General features: G+C 38.1%; 1 protein-coding gene across 1 annotated transcript in view; it reads left to right on the top strand.

Moving 5' to 3' along the window:
• The window catches only part of BMPR1B (bone morphogenetic protein receptor type 1B), a 349,176-nt gene that overhangs the window by 70,773 nt on the left and 259,318 nt on the right, over nt 1-19,085 (top strand). The window contains exon 2 of the mRNA XM_027837474.1: nt 8,589-8,660. The gene's annotated coding sequence lies outside the window, so the exon portion shown is untranslated. The remainder of the gene's footprint in view (nt 1-8,588; nt 8,661-19,085) is intronic.

Here is a 19,085-nt window from a genome sequence, read left to right as displayed (position 1 = left end):
GCATAGAACTTGACTCCTAGGTGCTAAATCAATTCTTGTTGATTGATTTATTGATACCTTTGTGGCTGAACTTACCTCTTTATGTCAAGGACTCTAATTCTCTTTGTTTTTTATCCCTGGTCCATGAAATTGATTTTAGTCATCTGAGTCCATGAATTGGATTGCCGCCCCTTCTCCATGGTGATTGTTTCTTCATCCTCTCTGCTGATATTTGTCTTCTATGTTGTACCTGCTGCTCATTGTAATGTCTGTCATGGGGAAAATAATGTGGTCCGTTTTCTGCTTCCCTCTCCGTATTCAGTTTAACATCCCCCCCTTTTCAGATTTAAAAGTCTAGGAATCTCTTCCTCTTTCTTTCTCTCTCCTTCCCCAATCATTAGGGTTGGTTGGAGCACAAATTGTGGCTAAGAGGTTAACCACTAGCAGCATAAAGTCCCATCATTCCTGTATTTTAAGTCATGGTCCATAAATCTCAATCCAATTCTCACATCATTTCTAAACCAGATTTTTGCTTCCAAAATCTGCCTTTGCTTTCTAGATTCTTTTAACCTTTAAAATGGCGGTGTTGTTAAAAATTACATCTGTGATCCTAAGGCTTCCTGTTTTTTTGCCCAGGATGAGCAATACAGTCTTAAGTTCTGGTGGTATCATTTATTCTCACATTATTCACTCGAAGTGGCTAGTCTTTTTCAGTTTTGAGAAATTTCAGTTTCTCAATCACGTCCTTAGTAAGAGGCATCTGTACTATTTTTCATGTCAGGAGTCTCCAGAAATTACTGCTTAACTGGTTTCTTCCTGGATGAACTTGCTTCCCAGGGAGCTAGTTGGCTCAGTGGATAGAGCACTGGGCATAGACTCGAGGATACCTGAGTTCAAATCCTGTCTTAGATGGCCACTAGCTGTGTGACTCTGGGCAAGTCACTTAACCTCTGTTTGTCTCAATTTCCCCAATTGTAAAATGGATCTAATAAAACCACCTACCCTCTAGGGTTGTTGAGGATCAAATGAGATGGCATTTGTAAAGTACTCAGCCTTTCTCTTCTGTTGATTCTCTATTGTTATTCCCTGAAAACACCAGAAGCTGCTTCTATCTCAGAGAGTCAAGGCCCACCTTCTTTGGGCCGAACCTGTTTGTATTATATTATTTCAAAGGTTTCACTGGTTCTTTTTTCCTTCCTCTGTTACGTTCTTCTATATCCTTCTACCCATTAAGATTCCCCTCTGTTTCTTCAACCCCCTTTTCTTCTGTGTCATTGGGCTCCTCTTCTAGTCTTTCAGGGAATGCTTGGTTGTTCCTGGTAACTTGGATTATAGATGGAGTTGCTCTTCCAGCCCCATTATCTACCAGAGAAGGGAGAAGACAGGTGCTATTACTTGGCACTGACAGAAACCCAAACAACATATCCTCTGCTGGGCAATAGAAATGTTGGGCTTTGGACATGATGGAGGTGAGACTCGTGCTTGCTTGCTTTTTTTGTAGGTTTTGTGGCTGACTGCAGCAACAGCCTGCTTGATTATTTGCTACTGAGACTTCTGAGTGGTTCTCTAGAGCAGCTTTTCTCCCTTTTTCTTTGTGTTTCCCACCTCATCATGTTATTATGACTTAAGTTTGCTCAACTGACTTTGATCTGTAATTAAGTTTCTTGCCAAAACCCTAATGCAAACCAGAGGCTGCCATCATCATCTGAGGTCTGCAGGAAGGTCTGAAGTAGAAATCTCCCAGTCACTTCTCACTTCTTCTTTTGACTTTTCTTTGGTTTCCACTTACCAGACTTGAGACATCATGAACTTCAGGCATGCCTCGTTAATGCATTAGCATATGTAACCAAATGTTTAATTTTCCTTCTTTTTACTTATGAAAACACTGATCAGATATTTGTTCAAATCAAGATTTATTCATTTTTTTGAAATATGAAATACACAGAGTAAGCAGAGTCTTTATGTTAGCTCCTATCCTTAACCTTTTGGTCAAAATTAAATTTCCAGTACAATAAAGTCCATTAGATATTTGTTAAATATCTACACTGTGTAAGTCACTATGCCAGGGTTTGGGTCTACAAAAGCAAGCCAAAAAATAATGCCTTTTCTCAAAAGAAATATCTTGTACTTTCTCAAGTACTTGACTGGGAGGGGATATAACACGTAAATAGATAATTATATACTTGCCAGTTTAAGGAGGCTATGAGCTTCAACACAAATCGGCAAAGACATCACCTCAGAAAGTAGGACACAGGCTGAAATTTGAAGGAAATGAGGGCTTCAGAGAGGCAGACAGACACGGAGAAGGAACTCTTAAGACGTGGATGACAGCTTTTGCTAAGGCAGGGGAGATGGAAGATGGCATATACCATTTGCTGGGAAGAGCATGTAGATGAGTTTGGTGGAAACACATCATGTGTAAGAGGGAGCAGTGTGAAATAAGTTGGAAAAAATCAGCTGGAACCAGGTTATGAAAGTCCTTAAATGCCAAACTGCGGAGTCCGTGGGCCATAAACCATCACTGGAAGTTTTTTAACACGGCATTGTCATGGTAAAACTTGTGCTTTAGGAAGTTGATTTGGGCCTAGGGTTAGAGAGAGTTTAGAGAAAAGGGGGTGACTCAAAACCAGAGTTTCAACGAGGAGGCGCTTGCAATAGTCCAGGGGAGAGGTGGTGGGACTTGGAGAGCTGAGGATAGTGTTGTGTGAATGGAGAGGAGATGGATGAGACAGAGTTTGTTCAGGTAGAATTGACAAAATTTGGCAACTGATGGAATCCGTATTCGGTGCGGTGAGGGAAGAATTGAGAATAACTGAAGTAGGAAACTAGGGTAGCTATAGTGATAAAGCCTTGGACAGAATCAGATAAGTTTGGAGGAAGGACAGGTTAAATGGAGAAGATAATTTTGTTTTGGACTTAATGAGTTTGAGATGTCTATTGGATGTAGAGGTGAAGCTGTCCAACAGGCAGTTGGAGGATTGGGACTGGAGCTCAGGAGTGAAGTGAGAGTAGATATGGAAATTTAGGAGTCATCCCATAGAAATAGCTCAACCCAAGCAAGCTAAGTAGCTTCCAAGAAAGAGGTTATAGAGGGACAAGTAGGGGTGGGGAACCTGCAGCCTCGAGGCCATATGTGGCTTTCTAGGTCCTCAGGTGCAGCCTTTTGACTGAGTCCAAGTTTTACTGAACAAATTCTTGTATTAAGGGGATTTTTTCTGTGAAGTTTGGATTCAAAGGGCCACACTTGAGGACCTAGAGGACCACATGTGGTCTCGAGGCTGCAGCTTCTCCGTCCCTGGACAAGAGCATTAAAACGTAATCTATGCGTTAAGGCCCTCTGGTTTACTACCAGAGAGTTTTTAATGTCCGAAGTAATGAAAAGATGACCAATTATATCATATCATTTTTGTTCCTAAGAGAGATTTGTGAGGTAAATCCAGCAGACCGTAAGTTCTTTTAAATGTGTTTTTTTTTTAACGTGTTAAGAAGAAAAACCTAAGGTGTTTCTCATATGCACGTTTTTCTCCTCCGAAGCCAATGTTCCCAGTGTAAATAATTTGATGTTATAGATTTATTCTTATTTCATATTCCATTTACCTAGTGAAAAGAAAATTATAATGTTTGAAGTAGATGTATTGTTATTGAGTAAGATGAAAACAGCTTATTTGAAATCAGATTTTCGAATACTTAAGTGTTTATAGCAGCAGCTGCAGGTCTTCGTGGACACCAGTGTGCCAAGTTCTCCTTCAAGATCCTCAGATAAAGATAGCATGAAACAAAACTGTATTTTTGTGCAGGATGACAGATGCATTACATTTTACTGTCGCTTAAGGAAAGAAAGTTGAACAAGAGTTCAGATCTCAATCAGGTTTCTGACTCCTCCTCCTGACGCCCACACTGGGATTTGCTTCTTCTAGGCTACAGTGGCAACACTGGCATTGGGTTGGTCCTTCATTCTTCCTCAAGGTGCACTTTGAAGAAAGAGAAAGATTCTTTTGCTTTGTTACACATGTCTGGAGTTGGTTTAAACTAGAAAGTATTTGAAGATTCTCAGTCATTTTAGGGGGAAAAAGATGGAAGCATATTTATGTTTCATAAACATTGCCTTTTAGCAAAGATTAAGAACACAGTTACCAGTCCCTTCCTTCCCATGTGCTTGACCAGGCAGCATGAGTACTTTATTGGTTGATGCTCTGGGGTTCATTCCAGAATGAATGGAGCTGTTTCTAGCCAACCAAATACACATTTTCCACTTAGATGGCATATGCTTATATTTTACTACTCTGTTGATCTCTCATAAATCTGTAGCTCTTCCAAAATAGCTGGTACTTTTTTGCCTTGCCTTGTCTTAATGAAACTTGCCTTGCCTTAATGAAAATTTAATTCCTTAGAATTGGGAAGGAAAGATGAAAGGAACTGTTATTCTGGACCTAATTTTTATGAATAAGGAGGAAGAGATTGCTGAAATAGAACGATGGCAACCTTGGGATGAACGCTGTTTTAGAATTCATGATAGTAGTTGAGGAAATGTCAGACATAGTGTGACCTGAAATTTCGATTTGGGGGGGGTGCATATCTGAAAGAAAAAACTTTGCCTGAAAACACAAAGTGGCATGCAATCCTGATGATTTATTGACTTTTTTAACGTAATTTTTATTAATGTCTTTTGTTTTCAAAAAATTGAGAAGTTTGGGCAAGATCTCGTGATCTAATTCAGCAGGGAAAATGTATCTAAGAAAGATATTCTCAATAATAGAATTCTTTGAAAAGACAAAGGTGAATTTCCTTATCTCTTCACTTGAGTGACAATTGATAAATTCTCTTCTTTAGGGCTAATCATGTAGTGTTTGACTTTTTCTTAGGGTTCTTTTCCATTTCTATATTTGGAGTGATTATGTATGAACTTTTCCAGGTTTTTTATATTTCACTATCATTTCATTTAAATCTTCTTATGCTTTTCTGAATTTTTCATATTCATGTTTCTTTTCTCTTCTCCTTATATACAGTTTCATTCATCAGCTTCTGTTCAATATATTTTTCAAAATGTGGCACCCCAAACTGAATGCAGTGTTTTAGATATGGTCTCATCTAAGCAGAGTTTTTTTCTCCTGTCATTCTAACTTGAGAAAACATTAGATCAAGAGCTAGGTAGTATAATAATTTAATGGGGAGAGAGAGAATCTATGACTTGTGTGTGTGTATATATATATATATGTGTATATATATACACGCACACACACACACACATAAATATATAAGATAGGAAGGTAGAATGTATTGGAAGAACCAGGGGAAGTGCTGTGATAAATCACTTTTATTTGGTGGGGACAATGAAATCAGGGAAGGTGTCATGGAGGAGGTGACATTCTGGTCTTGAATGAATGTATTTTCACATATGGATACAGTGAGCCAGTTCTGTGAGTCTAGGCACAGAGATGGGAGAAAGCAAGACAAGAATGGAGGAGGATAGAAGATTTGTATGAGATCGGACTAGAGAACAAGATTGGAGTTAGAGTTTGGAGGGCCTTGAATGTCATGTCAAGGGATTTACACTTTATTCTTTAGGCACAATGATATTTTAGTAGAGGACTGACACATTCATTATCAGTGCTTTAGGAATATTACCTATTCAGTAGTGTAGCAGGCAGATTATATATGTATATTTTTTTTACAAGGCAATTGGGGTTAAGTGACTTGCCCAGAGTTACACAGCTAGTAACTATTATGTGTCTGAGGTCAAATTTGAACTCAGGTTCTTCTGATTCCAGGGCTGATACTCTATCCACTGTGCCATCTAGCTGCCCCTAAAAGGCAGATTATAGAGGGAAGAGATTGGAGATGGAAAGACTAAATAGAATTTTTTTTTTTGTTTTTTGTTTTTGTTTTTGTAACAGCCTATTGAGTAGTATACTGATGGTCTCGAAGACAGGTTGATATAGTGGGAGATTATAAAAGCTAACCTTTGTATAGAGCCTTAAGGTTTACAAAGTCCTTCATTTTGTCTTTTTTGATCTTCACAAAACTTCCATGAGTTAAGTTGCCATTTTATCTATATTTATTATTATCTACCATTTTTATTATCTACATTTAACAGATGAGGTCCAAAGAGATTATGTGTAATTGCCCAGCATCATAAAACTAGTCAATGAGTCGGTAAGCATTTATTAAGCACCTACCATGCATACACCAGAAACTGTGTTACTCACAATACAAAGAAAGGCAAAAATCAGTCTCTGCCCTGGAGGAGCTAATAATCTAACTAGTAAGTATCAGAGGCAGAATTTGAGCTCAGGTGTTCTCCACTCCAACCTTGTCACTATATTATGTCATTGTAAGAGCTGTTTTGGGGCTGGAAATGATAGAACTTGGTCTTAATTGGATGAAGGAAAAGAATCCAAGATGATTCTAAGGTTATGAGTCTAGGAGACAAGCATGGTGGTTACGTGGTACCAAGATATAGAAAACTTGTGGGAAAGGGAAATGTTTTAAAGGAGATGATTTCAGTTTTCTCTGTCAATTTTTAAGATATTAACAGGACACATCAGTGAAGGCCAACATCAGTAAGCTGGAAATATGGAACTGGGAAATGTTTAGGGTTGCGATACAAATTTGGAAGCCATCTGTATAGAAGTAATAATTGAAACAATATTTGTGGATGATGCCACTGAGGAAGAATGTATAAAAAGTAAGAGTAGAGGACCAAGATAGAATTTTGATAAATGCTTTAAAAAATGGGATGAGGAGCTAGCAAAAGAGACAGAGAAGGGCTAGTCATCAAGTCAAAGAATCCAGTGTCATGGGAGTTAAGGGAGAAGAGTAATAAAAAGCATAAGGTGGTCACCATGATCATTTTCTGCAGAGAGGTCAAGTAGGATTGAAACAAAAACAGTCATTGGATTTAGCAGGGAGGAAATGGGGGGTGTATTTATCCCTAACAGGAGTGATCTTTCCTCTTTCAGACATTGCATAGCACATTATACCATTTTAATGTACTCATTTTTAATTTTTTAGACTTGGTGGTGGTGGTACAAATGTCATATTCTCCTACTCATTTGTAAATTCCATGAGGTCAGGAACCTTATTGTTCTCTATATCTCTCCTAGTGCCTAATATGATATTTTCCATGGTAGGGGCTTAATCAATGTTTATTGAATTTGAATTTGTTGAAGTATCATTTCTATCTCTTCAGGCCAACACATGTTTATTTTCTACAACTACATAAGGAATTGGATTCTTTTAATAATCCTAGACTTCTCCCTGAAACAAAAGTTTATGTTTTTAACACGAATATCCTGTGAGCAGAACACTCCAATCTCTGAAAAGTTGAAAAGGGGGATAACTCATAGGTCACGGTTGTAAGCAAGTTACAGAGAAGGGCTCTAAAGTTTGCAAAGCAATCCTTCGGTCATCACGACAAATGAGTCCTGCAGGTATTATTATATCAATTTTATTTGTGAGGGGACAGGGGCTGCTTGAGCTTAAAAAGGTTATACAGCTAGTTCAGTATTTGCTAAAGATTCAAAGTAAGGTAACATTTAAGCCCAGCATTTTATCTGTGCCATATTGTTTTTGCCCATATCTGATCTTGTCGATCTTCGATTCAAAAATCATTAGCAACTCTATATTGCTTATAGAGAAAAGTTCAAACTTATTTGTCTGACATTCAAGGTCCTCGTCTTTTTCGAAAAAGTCTTATTGACATTGCTTACATCCATGTACTCTTTGCCATGTGCCGTGCTTTGAATGTGTTCTTTTCCAGCCTTTACCTGTTAAGCTCATACCCAGCTCACATGTCATTTCCTTCTCCACGTCTTCCCTAAATTACCTTGTCATAATGACCTTTTTCTTTGCACCACACATAACACTTTGTTTTATACCTCTCCAGTATACTTCTATCATATCATATATCTGCTTAGGTCTTAGAATAACAGAACTTTAGAACTGAACGGGAAAGTGGAACTAATTTAAATTTAAATCCAATCCCCCTTATTTTATTGATGAGGAAACTTGAGACTTAGAGAACTTACATGACTTGACCAAAGTCATATAGCTTTAGGGACAGAGGAGTGGGATTTGTTCCCAGGCCTTCTGACTCCGAATTCAATTCTTTCCACTATACCATGGAAATAGTATAGTCTCCATGTAGATAGTTTGCCTACTTTATTTGACTTTTGTATCTCCCTCAGCATCTAGTATGCTGATCTGAATAGAGATGATTCAAAATATTTGCTAAATGGTCCTTTTTCTCTGTCTTAGAATTTCATTTCTGCATGCTCTCTCTTACTCTCAGTCTTTGTTTGCTAAAATGTTTCCTGCCAAATGTTGGTAACTTGGTACACAAGTGTTTCTTCCCCCTCCCCCATTGGGGTGAGGAGAACCTAGGCTTTTCTGCTATTCTTTAGTTGTAATAAGGCTCTGCAAATGCCCGAGTCTAAAAAAATACTAGTTCTTTGTACTGGCATGCCATTAAAGACAAGCAGCTCCAATCCATACAGCTTTCAAAAGTAAAATGAAAGATTTATAGTTTAGTTTTTGGTAAAAGGAAATTTGATCCTTATACTGAATGTGTTTTCTGCAGTTGCTATAGCTAATTTATTCTTCCTTTACAGATTACAGAGTCACAAAGATACAAGCTCTATCTACAATTTAACAGTGGCATTCAGAATTTGTTCTAATACCAGGTAAGAGAACCCTTCTCACGTGGAGTTGGGTAGCAGGGTTTCCATTCCTTCTATGCTTGCTGCAATATTCATCTGTGAGTTATCTCTTTCTGCTGTAGTTTACTTTCGTACTGCATTTTGTAAAAAATAAAAATAAATAAATAAATAAATGGAATCTGTGGAAAAATCCCTGAAGCATTTGCGTTTGTAGGTTTCACCCTTGGACTTCTCCATTTGTCTGCCAGCTGGTACTGATCTGAAGGTGTTAAGGCAATGAGTGATTTGCATTCCTGTAGGGGGCTAGTGAAAGGCGAGTAGGCAGAGCCCAGAGGTCAATCAAAATGAATCACTAGACTTTATTTACGGCTTTCAGAAAGGGATTTTATTTGCTCTCGTTTTCAAATGCACCAGCAGAAGCCAGAACAACGGGCATGATTTCACCACCACTCCCCTTTGACAAACACTTTTTTGGAATTCCAGTATCTGTGAACACAGTGTTTGAAAGACATCTTAAGATCAGGAGATTGATAAAATGCTGCCTGTTTGGGCATTTAACATGTTAATATCATAACCTGTTTCTTCTTGTCTTCAGAGTAGAGTGTGTTAATTTTCTGTACGCATATTGCATTATACTTCTACCCCCTCCCACTCCAATAAACGAGAAACTGAGAGTGTTTGTAGTAACAATTCCGTTCAATAGGTCTCCATTAGTGCCTATTGTATGCTCTGCACTGCACTAGCTGCCTTGGGGAGATTCCAAACAGGGCATATGAGAGTTGCTGACCTGTTTCAAAATTTTTTTTACTCATGAACTACTTAGAAAAGACTCAGTCTCACTGGAGCTAATTTGCTCATCTATAAAATGAAAAGGATGGGCTTGATTCTTTATAGCACATCCTGGTATCATGTGGCTTTAAAAGACAGTATATAATTAAATGCCATAATGTGATATAGGGAACAGTTACTGTGTCTGGTGAGTAAGGGAATGGAGCGTCAGAGATCTAGGCCAGGGAAGGAACTCCACGGCCACTGATTTTATGCTCCTCATCTTATGGATTGCTAAACAGACTCAAGAAGTTGAAATGGCTTGTAGAGGGTCACATGGCTAGGGAGTATCTGAAGCAGGATTTGAACCTAGATCTTCCCAGCTCCAAGTTCAGTGTCTTATTTCCTAGAGAGCCATCTTGACTGGGGTCATCTGGAAAGTTATATGGGAAAAAAAATGGAGTGAAAGCATGAAGAGCACAGTCATGAAAATGAGAGCTATGGAAATGAGCTTGGTTGTATAGGGACAGCAGGGAGACAGATCTGACCTCAGAATAGAGTAGAAATCACTCAGTAGAGAGAAGTATGAGAGAAGGCTGAAGAGATTAAGTTGGCATGAATAGCAGAATGAGAATTTTGACTTAATCTACTATGTGATGAAGAGGAGTAGGGAAGCAACATGATGACTAAATGTGTCAGTCCCCACTGGATGTGTGTGTACTTTTTTTTTTTTTAGTACTTCAATAAGAAGTGTTACAAATTATTGCATTTATTTTGAGATGACCGCATATGTATATGTTCATAATTAGTTTTAAAAGAATATTAAGGTTATTTTTAGTCAACTGAAATTGTTTTTAGTTATACTTAGTCAACTGGATGACTTTATTTAAAAAAAAAGGCAACAATAAACCACCTATATGGAGAGATAGAACATTTCTTTTGAGGTGAAGTAGATGTATCTCTGCATCATTCTTAGTATTTGGGAGTGTGATGACGATCACCCTTTGCCACTGTATGTATGTATTAAGCACAATCCTTTTGTCAGCACACAGAAGCTATCAGATAATGTTCCTTCATTGTAAATGCTAATTTATGAAGGACGAGAAGTTATTTGGGGGAAAAGCTGATCCTTAAAAGATAAGGTTGAATTGGATATGTTGGGAAAAGGAATAATTGTGATATATATATAGTCTCTACATAGTGAGAGAAATCAGTATGTTTTTAGCTAAGTTAGATTTGGAATGGAGTTTGTAGCATGAATATGATGGGTATTCCACATTAGGAAAAGCAGAAGGGAAAGGTCAGTTTGACACTGTTTTGATCTTGGGCTCCAAATGCTCTCAAGGTCCTTTCTCCAAGGTGCTGAGAAGTAACTAGAAAAGTAGAGCCAAATAAAGCCTCTTCTTGCAGAGGAGAGAGAAGTGGCTTTGGTGTAAGAGGAAGGTAGAGTTAGAAAGAGAACTTGGTATCATATGATCTTAGCTTTAGACATAGAGGGAATCTTAGAGGGTCATCTGGTTTTTCTTTTTTATCTTACAGAAGACAAAGTTGAGGCATAGAGAGATGAAATGATTTGCCTAAGGTTTCCTGGGGCAGAGGCAGGATTCGAACCAAGTCCTCTAGCTTCAAATTCAAGGGTTCCTTTCCGTCGATCAAGAGAAACATGGGCTAGAAGGAACTGAGTGTAAGTGAGAGAGGAGAAGATTCCAGAACTGAGGGTAGTTTAAGAAGAATGATGTCCAAAGTCTGAGGTGGGACTCTGCTAACTCAGAGACTGGACCCAGAGATTCCCCACACTGTAGCAGAGTCGGTTCTTGTAAATACAACATCTGGTTAATGATGATGATGATGATACTGCTGTGGACACACATGTTTGTGGTTGTGAAATTATAGTTGCAGAGAAGTGCTGCTTTCTCTAACTTGGGTGGCAACATATGCTACTATGAGTCCTATGGGAAGACCCCAAACATGTCGTGATATCAAGGCTATGAGTGCAATGGTGGATGGGGACCACAGACTGGTGTTCAGGAACAGCTGTCAAGCCCCATGTGGAAGAGGCTGATTAGCCTGCTTCTGTCCATGATTTTGTGGGAAGGGAGGGTCTCACTCTCCAGTTTGGAGCATGGGCAGACTTTCTGTAATTGGCTCTGCTCTATCGAGTGTCTGCTGAAGGGGAGCCTTTCTGAGTGGCTGTAGAACCATAGCGAGAGTCCATTCAAAAGGCATTAATTGGCAAAAGTGAGCCCTTTGCCCTGACTGAGGCCGTATACTGATGGAGAGGGTAATAATTCAAAGGCATTGCACAGGCCATGTAATCTGATCTTCTCACTTTTAGTTGAGAACACTGAGATCCCCAAAGATGAAATGACTTGGTCAAGGTCATACAAGGTACATCGCAGTCAGAATTTGAGCTCGAGTGCTGTGATTAGAAATTCAAGCCTGTTTCGACAGTACTATGCTACCTCCCAGGTGGTGACCCCAAAGAAACTAAGACTTTAAGGTGGCAGGGGATGAAGAGGTGACATTTGACTAGTGTGACACAATCTGGCTGTTTTATTAGTCTTCCGTGTATGGAGAAGGGAATAGATGATGAGGGTAGCACCAACAGTTTATAGATTCTGCTACAGATGCTATTTTAATGAGCAACAAGAACTACTCAGCTCTTACTATTCTTTCCTTTTCTCTTTTGTAACTAGGTTGTATTTTCCAGCTCCTGTGTAAACCAGATGTAAACCATGGATGTAAACCAGAGCTTTATGTTGAAACTCTTCAACATTTAATTAATAGCTCTTGACAATATGGTGGTTGGTGATGTCATTAGAGTGTCATGAAAAGCTATAAAACAACAGTACGCATGTTGTGTTGAGTTTCCATTGGATTTGAAACAGTTGGAAAGTTTCCTAGAGCAATTCAAGACTGAATTTGTATTTGATGTTTGAGATTTGTAAAACTCTGGTACTTTGTAACTTAAGGCTTAGCCCTGAAAAACAGGCAATATCGGATGTCTAGCCAAGTCAAATGAAAACCGTAGTATTCTTGAACAACATTTTACTTACATCATTCATGTAAACAATATAGTAAACTGGTATTTTGCCAGGGTACTTTATTAATATGTAGAAAAGTACTCTTCTTTGACAAAAATAAGAGATCGAGATTTAATTACTTTTATATCTTATCCCTAGATTTCCCTTTTTCTTTTAAAATTTTTATTTATATCTTTCAACAGTGCTTTCCTAAACATGGTATGACAGCGAGGTCTTTTCAAGACCTTACCTAGAAAGTGGAATATTTGTCTTTGAAATGAAGCCAATAGTTTTGAAATTGTAGGGTGAACTTGGAATGTTTGAAACCTCACATGTAATGAGTGCTTAACAAATATTCATGAATTGAATTTTTTGACTTGAATAAATGCATAGCTGATATTTTTGCTGCATTTGTAGATGACCCAAAATTGAGAAGGATATATAACACATTATATGATGGCTAGGATGCAAAAAGATCTTAATGGACTAGAACATTAAGTTTAATCTAAAAGATGAAATTTAATGGAAATAAATGTCAAGCCTTACACTTACATTAAAAAAAATCAACTTGGTGATCAGTAAATCAATAAGCATTTATTAAGCATCCGTTAAGTTTTAGGCAATGTGTTAGGCATTGGGGGTACAGATACAAAACTAAGATAGTTCCTGCCTTCAGGAAATTCACATTCTACTAGCAGAATGCAACATGTTCATAGATAAGTATTTATAGGATATGTATCAAACAAATATACGTGATTTTTTGGGAGGTAGAGGAAGACCCTACAGATTGGAGAATTCAGGAAGGGCGTCTTGGAGGCCTTGGCTCTTGAGCTGAGCCTTGAAGAAAGCTAGGCGTTCTTAAGAGATGATGGTGAGAGGAGAACATTGTAGGCATGGAGGAGGACAGCCTGTGCAAAGTCATGGAAGCTGGAGGTAGACTGTCATGTGAGGGAAATGCAGTTAGGCCAGTTTACTTAGAATGTGGAGAACACGGACTCTGATAAGACGGAGAACGTCCAGATGAAGGCTTCAAGGCTGGTGTGAAAGGCCTTGAATCCACTTATGAGAATTAGGTATTGTAGCCCATAGGAGACAGAGCTCCCAGTCAAATGAAGTTTTTGAAGTTTTTGAAGAATTGTCATGCAGAAGAGAAATCACGCTAGGTCTTTTTGCATCTTGGCGTCTAGGTGGCACAGTGGAGAGAATGCTGGACCCCTGGAGTCAGGAAAACTGAGTTCAGATCTGGCCTCAGACTCTTAATAGCTGTGTCACTGTTCCTTTTGTGGGAATATAGCATTTATACCTCGTTCTCTCATTTGTAAAAGGGGATAATGACAGTATGTTTCCTCCAGGGTTGTCATGAGGATAAAGTGTTATTTGCAAAGCCCTTTGCAAACCTTAAGGTTCTGTATAAATGCTACTTATTATCATTATTGTGGTGGCGGTCATGGTTGGTGGTGTTACAGGTTGCAGTTGTTATTTCCAGAAGACAAAACCAGATGCAAATGGAGGAATTTTTCAAAGAAAAATTAGATCAAGATCACATCTAGGATTGATGCCAGGAAAAGCTTTCAACAGTCAAATTTATCCAAAAGGGGAATGGGTGCTCCAGAAGGTGGTGTGTTCCCTACTACTGGAGGTTTTTAACATAGGCTGGATGACCAATTATTTCTGTGTTGCAGTGGGATTTATTTTTGGGGTTTGGTTAGGCTAGATGTTCACTGAATTCTTATTTCCACTCTTAAATTCGTGGTTCCTGTGATTCTCTTCATTCCTACCACCACCAGCATCATCATTTCATGCCTTGATTCTTGTAATAACATCCTATCTGGTCTTCCTGCCGTTAGACCTTCTATCTTTCAACCTTATATTATATTATGTTACAATAAATTATATTATTCTTATATTACAATCTATTTTAAATTCTAGCAATAGAATATTCTGCTTTAAATGCTATTTTCATCACCAATTCCTTTTCTTATATTGTTTCACAATATGTGCAATGCTCTTTTTACCATCCTTGAGCTATTAAAACACTATTAATCCTTCAAGGCCTACTTTATATACCACATTCTCTAAGAAGTCCATGCTAATCAATCCCTATCTTGAATTTTTTATTTTATTTTTTTAAAAATTTTTCCTTTTTGGTGGGGCAATCGGGGTTAAGTAACTTACCCAGGGTCACACAGCTGGTAAGTGTCAAGTGTCTGAGGCTGGATTTGAGCTCAGGTCCTCCTGAGTCCAAGGCCAGAGTTGTATTCACTGCACCACCTAGCTGCCCCTCCTACCTTGAATTTTTACTGTACATCATATTGAATGCCACACGATCTGGTATTTCAGGTTTTCAAATCATTTTGTGAGGATTAGTTTTCTCTTCCTACTGTGGTTGATGAAAGATGAAATGATTAAGGAAACAAAAGTTTGAGCTTCTGAGCATATCAATTAATTGAGCAATGCATGCCAATTGCATAACAAATCGGGACCAAGCCTTCCTTAGCTCTGGCAGTGAACCCTCACTACAGATTTTTATGCATTAAAAACAATTGATCAAGGGGCAGCTAGGTTAGAGTGGATAGAGTACCTGTCCTGGAGTTAGGAGGACCTGAGTTCTAATATGACCTCAGACACTTGACACTTAATAGCTATGTGACTCTGGCCAAGTCGCTTAACCCTGATTAACTCGCACCCCCCCCCCCCCAGAAAAACAATTAACCAAATTTTCTTATAAAAGAAAGCAATTAACCAGGATAAAAAAATAGATAATTTAATTTCTAATTGGAGGGAAGATTCGGGACTTTCTATGATGGGAGAGGGAGAGTGAATAGGTATAATTTCCTGAGGTCAGAAAAAGAGGTGTTAAACTCCCCCTAAGTGTCTGTATTCAATCAAAGGAACATGGAAAGAATAACTGATTAACCTCTATGAAGCCAGTTTTCAGAGAAGATGTGGCTTGAGGCATGTGAGTGTGAGAAAACTTCTTGCGTCAGTCTTTGGATCTGACCGGGTTTCTGGTCAGCAAAACCTAGGTTCTTGATTAAGAGTGTCTAAGCAGCAGGTGCAGGTGGTCCATCTTCCCAGACACGCAGGGCTAGGTTGAAACAATGCAGTGAAGCCTTCCAATAATTCCCATAATTGAATAAATTTTTTTTCACAAGACAGACATTGGACTAGATCCATAACTGAATAGGAAAAGAGCTGAGCTAGATCCAGAATAGAGTCACAAGGTGGAGTCAGTGTGGTTTACTCAGTTCCCACAATTTCTTCACGCTACCTGTTTCCAAATCCATGGTGGTTTCCTGCATGACAGTCGTTACATTCACTGGATCTGAGGTGATAAGCACACACCTGGCCCATCATACTCCCAAGTGTGGCTCAAACCAGATCAAAGTGTAGTCGAGAAATATTTACAAAATACAATAAAACAGGTAAGACATTTTAAAACTAACCCACAGGAATCTTTGTGTATGGTTTATTAGCCCCCTTTTCTGTTTGATCCAGCTGCTCTAGAACATATAATAATAGGCACACAGTAGGTAGTGAGTACATTCTTATTGGTCAATTGAAATGAACTTTCAGAAACTGGAAAAAAAAAACCCAGTTATTTCACTTAGGTGTTGAATATCTTAATGATTCAAGCATACTACCTTATTATTATTATTATTATTATTTTACCCTGGATTGAGGCCAATAGAATTGAACCAGGTATGTCTTATATTTAAATTCATCCTATTAGTTGTTTTAATATTAAGAAACTGAGGGTCTCACCTAATACACGGACTGAACAATGGACTTCTGCTACGTCTTGCCAGTGGGTCTTGTGGGGTAACTTGTTTGACACATAAGAAAGCTCTTTCTTGGATTCTTATTCTTGGTTGTGCGACAAAGGTATTCATTTTCAAATGTGTTAGGTCCCTTAGAGTTTGGCTATTAATACCATACTCTTTAACCCTCCCCAGGTGAAAAAGGTAAAAAGATGAGGTGCTAGGGATTCATTTTGCTTACTAGTGTTACACTAGATTACAATGTGCCACTTGAAATTGGAAGATTTAAATCATATTTTTCTTTCTAGAGTTTTTCCCAGTTCTAGCTATTAAGATTTGTTTGGAGAAAAAATGCTGGCACATATTGAAAAGGAGGATCGGTACAGAGAACTCAGGATGAAATTATCCAATTAAGTAATATGGTCTACAGATTTGGAGTTGGAGGACCTGGGTTTCAAAACCAGCTCTGTCGTTTTTCAGTTCCAAGCAAGGCATTCCAATGTCTCTCACTTCCCTGGACTTCAGGTTCTCCTCCTGAGAGGCCCAGCTGGATGGTTCCCTTCCCAACTCTGAAATGCTGTTCTTTTCCAGTTTAGCCCATATGAAGTGATTCTCTTGCATTATAAATTAAGGCTTTTGAACTGATAGGAATCCTCTCTTTGAGCATGTTTAATAGGGTCAGTTTGTTTGAGAAGAGCGGGACCTGTGATTTTATCGGTCTAGGAAGCTTCCAGATGAAAGACTGCTCTCTATCAATGCAAGGTGGTATTTTCTCTGCAGCTTTTAAGTTGCTCTGTGCACAGAGACACTAAATGACTGACCCAGGGTCACACATCCAATATGTCTTGAGGCAGGAGTTTGAAAGCCAGCTCTTTCTGGCTCTGAGACTTGCTCACTACTATGTCACCCTGCCTTGATGTTTTACAGAAGAAAAAGTCACATTTGAACATTTGTGAAATGTGGAAATATTTGTGGATTATCTTTTGAAATTCTTTTGATAAACCAGAATTTTTGAGTCTAGAAAGATTGCAGAGACTGTTGTGTAGAGCATCTGATTGTTACAGGATCCCAGATATTTCCTTTCTCTGAACAAAGTGTTTCCCCCACTATGCCTTGTACCCTTCGAATGACGTTTAATACATTAATTAGGCTTGATCTTCTGAATGCTCATTGTAATAGGTGCTCTCCAGCTCTTGGCCATCATGTAGGATGAAGACTAGGAGACTGATTCATGGAGGTAAACAAAAGTCTAAGTGGGTGTTATTGGTTTGAAGAAGTAGGAAGTGGGTGAGTTGTGATTGTTTTGTGTGCAGTACAGCAGCTGAAAATGGGTTTTACTCTAACCTTGTGTGTTTTGGCTACTATGTTGATGTTGTGGCTAGAAAGAATTTCACAAGGCCAGGATAATTTTATTTTCACAGCTGTGGGAAGATAAAAAGAAGGCAGTTAGTTAGACCAGTCTCAGTAATTTTACGAGTAATACTGCCTCTTAGAAAAACCAAGGTGATATCTTCGTCACTTCTCTAGCATAATAAATAACACAGAAGGTTCCTTAACAGACCTAAGATTTGCTATCTTAGGATCTATGATATTTACAGATTCAAACATGTAGAAATATTTTGAGGGTTACATCCCACTTGGGCCAGAAAAATAAAATAAACTTTAGCATGTTGGATATGTATACTGCTCTTTGTACTACAGATGACAATATATTCTTATGTATGTTTGTAGCTCTTTGAAATGCTTTAATTTTCCAGAGAAGAGTTCTTAATGCTTAGGAGCCAATAATTTCAACATGAAATGAACAACGAAATTTCCAATGCTGTTGGGAAACTCTTCCTTTGGATAAATTATGAGTAGAAATATCCCTGTTTCACAGACAGAGAAACTGATTTGTGTTAATTATATTACAAAGTAGCCAACTCTTTTATACTCCCTTACATAAATTTTTCTCATATATTCCTTAAGATTTTTTGTTTTGTTTGGAGATGTTCAAAGAAACTTATGTAAAGAAGGATGCAAGAAGCATAATTTTATTATAAGTAAGCAGAAATTTGCTAAATTTTACCACAGGGAGAAAAAAAGCTGCGTTTCCCATATTTGACTACTTTTTCTTTTTAATAGAACACTTAGTTCACTTTGGTTCACTGTAGTAGTGATGAACATTCTGTTGGATTTAAAAATCTTTTTAGTAGTGATGTGTAATAGATACTACTTTGAATGTCTCCATATAACCGAGATGAAATTGAAATAGCTTCTGTTATGGGAATCTCATTCTAAGATCAAATTCTTTCCATTAATAAAACTTCAAATAAAAGCAGATGTGCAGACAATTTAGCTAACAGTGGCAGATGTAGACTGGATGGATTATACCTATGCAAATGTGTGCCACTTTTTAAAGCATAATTTCCATTGTTAATTTTTTTTTGGCATCTTGTGAGCAAAATAAAATTTCCAGCTAACTAGAACTTTATGTTATTCAGATTTGTCCTCTTTCAGAAATGTTTATTGACTTGAATAAAATTTCAGGAAAAGAAGGGCAAATTATAAGATTAGTTGAGGTTAGCCATTTGATTGAAATAAAGGAAAAGAGAATTTGTAAACAATACGAAGAATTGTATTCAGTCACGTTGTCCATATTTACAATTATAAAAACTGAGGGCTCTTTTCATTGGCAGCTGTGAGGCACTGTAAGACCTCAAATCACTAAATTAGTTTGAGCTTTAACTTTTCTGGGTCTCGGTTTCTTCGTCTATATAAAGGGAGTGTTGGACCTGTTAACCTCTTAGCCTGTAGTTCCCAATCTGTGTGTGTGTGTGTGTTATTTGAACCTCTCCTCAGAGTAATATGTGTGTGTGTGTTATTTGAACCTCTCCTCAGAGTAGTGTGTGTGTGTG

The sequence above is a fragment of the Vombatus ursinus genome, unplaced genomic scaffold (genome assembly GCF_900497805.2).
Source record: "Vombatus ursinus unplaced genomic scaffold, bare-nosed wombat genome assembly UNPS02014821.1, whole genome shotgun sequence".
Classification (NCBI taxonomy): domain Eukaryota; kingdom Metazoa; phylum Chordata; class Mammalia; order Diprotodontia; family Vombatidae; genus Vombatus; species Vombatus ursinus.
Note: the sequence above shows the minus strand (reverse complement) of the source record. Positions and strands in the feature narration are given on the sequence as shown.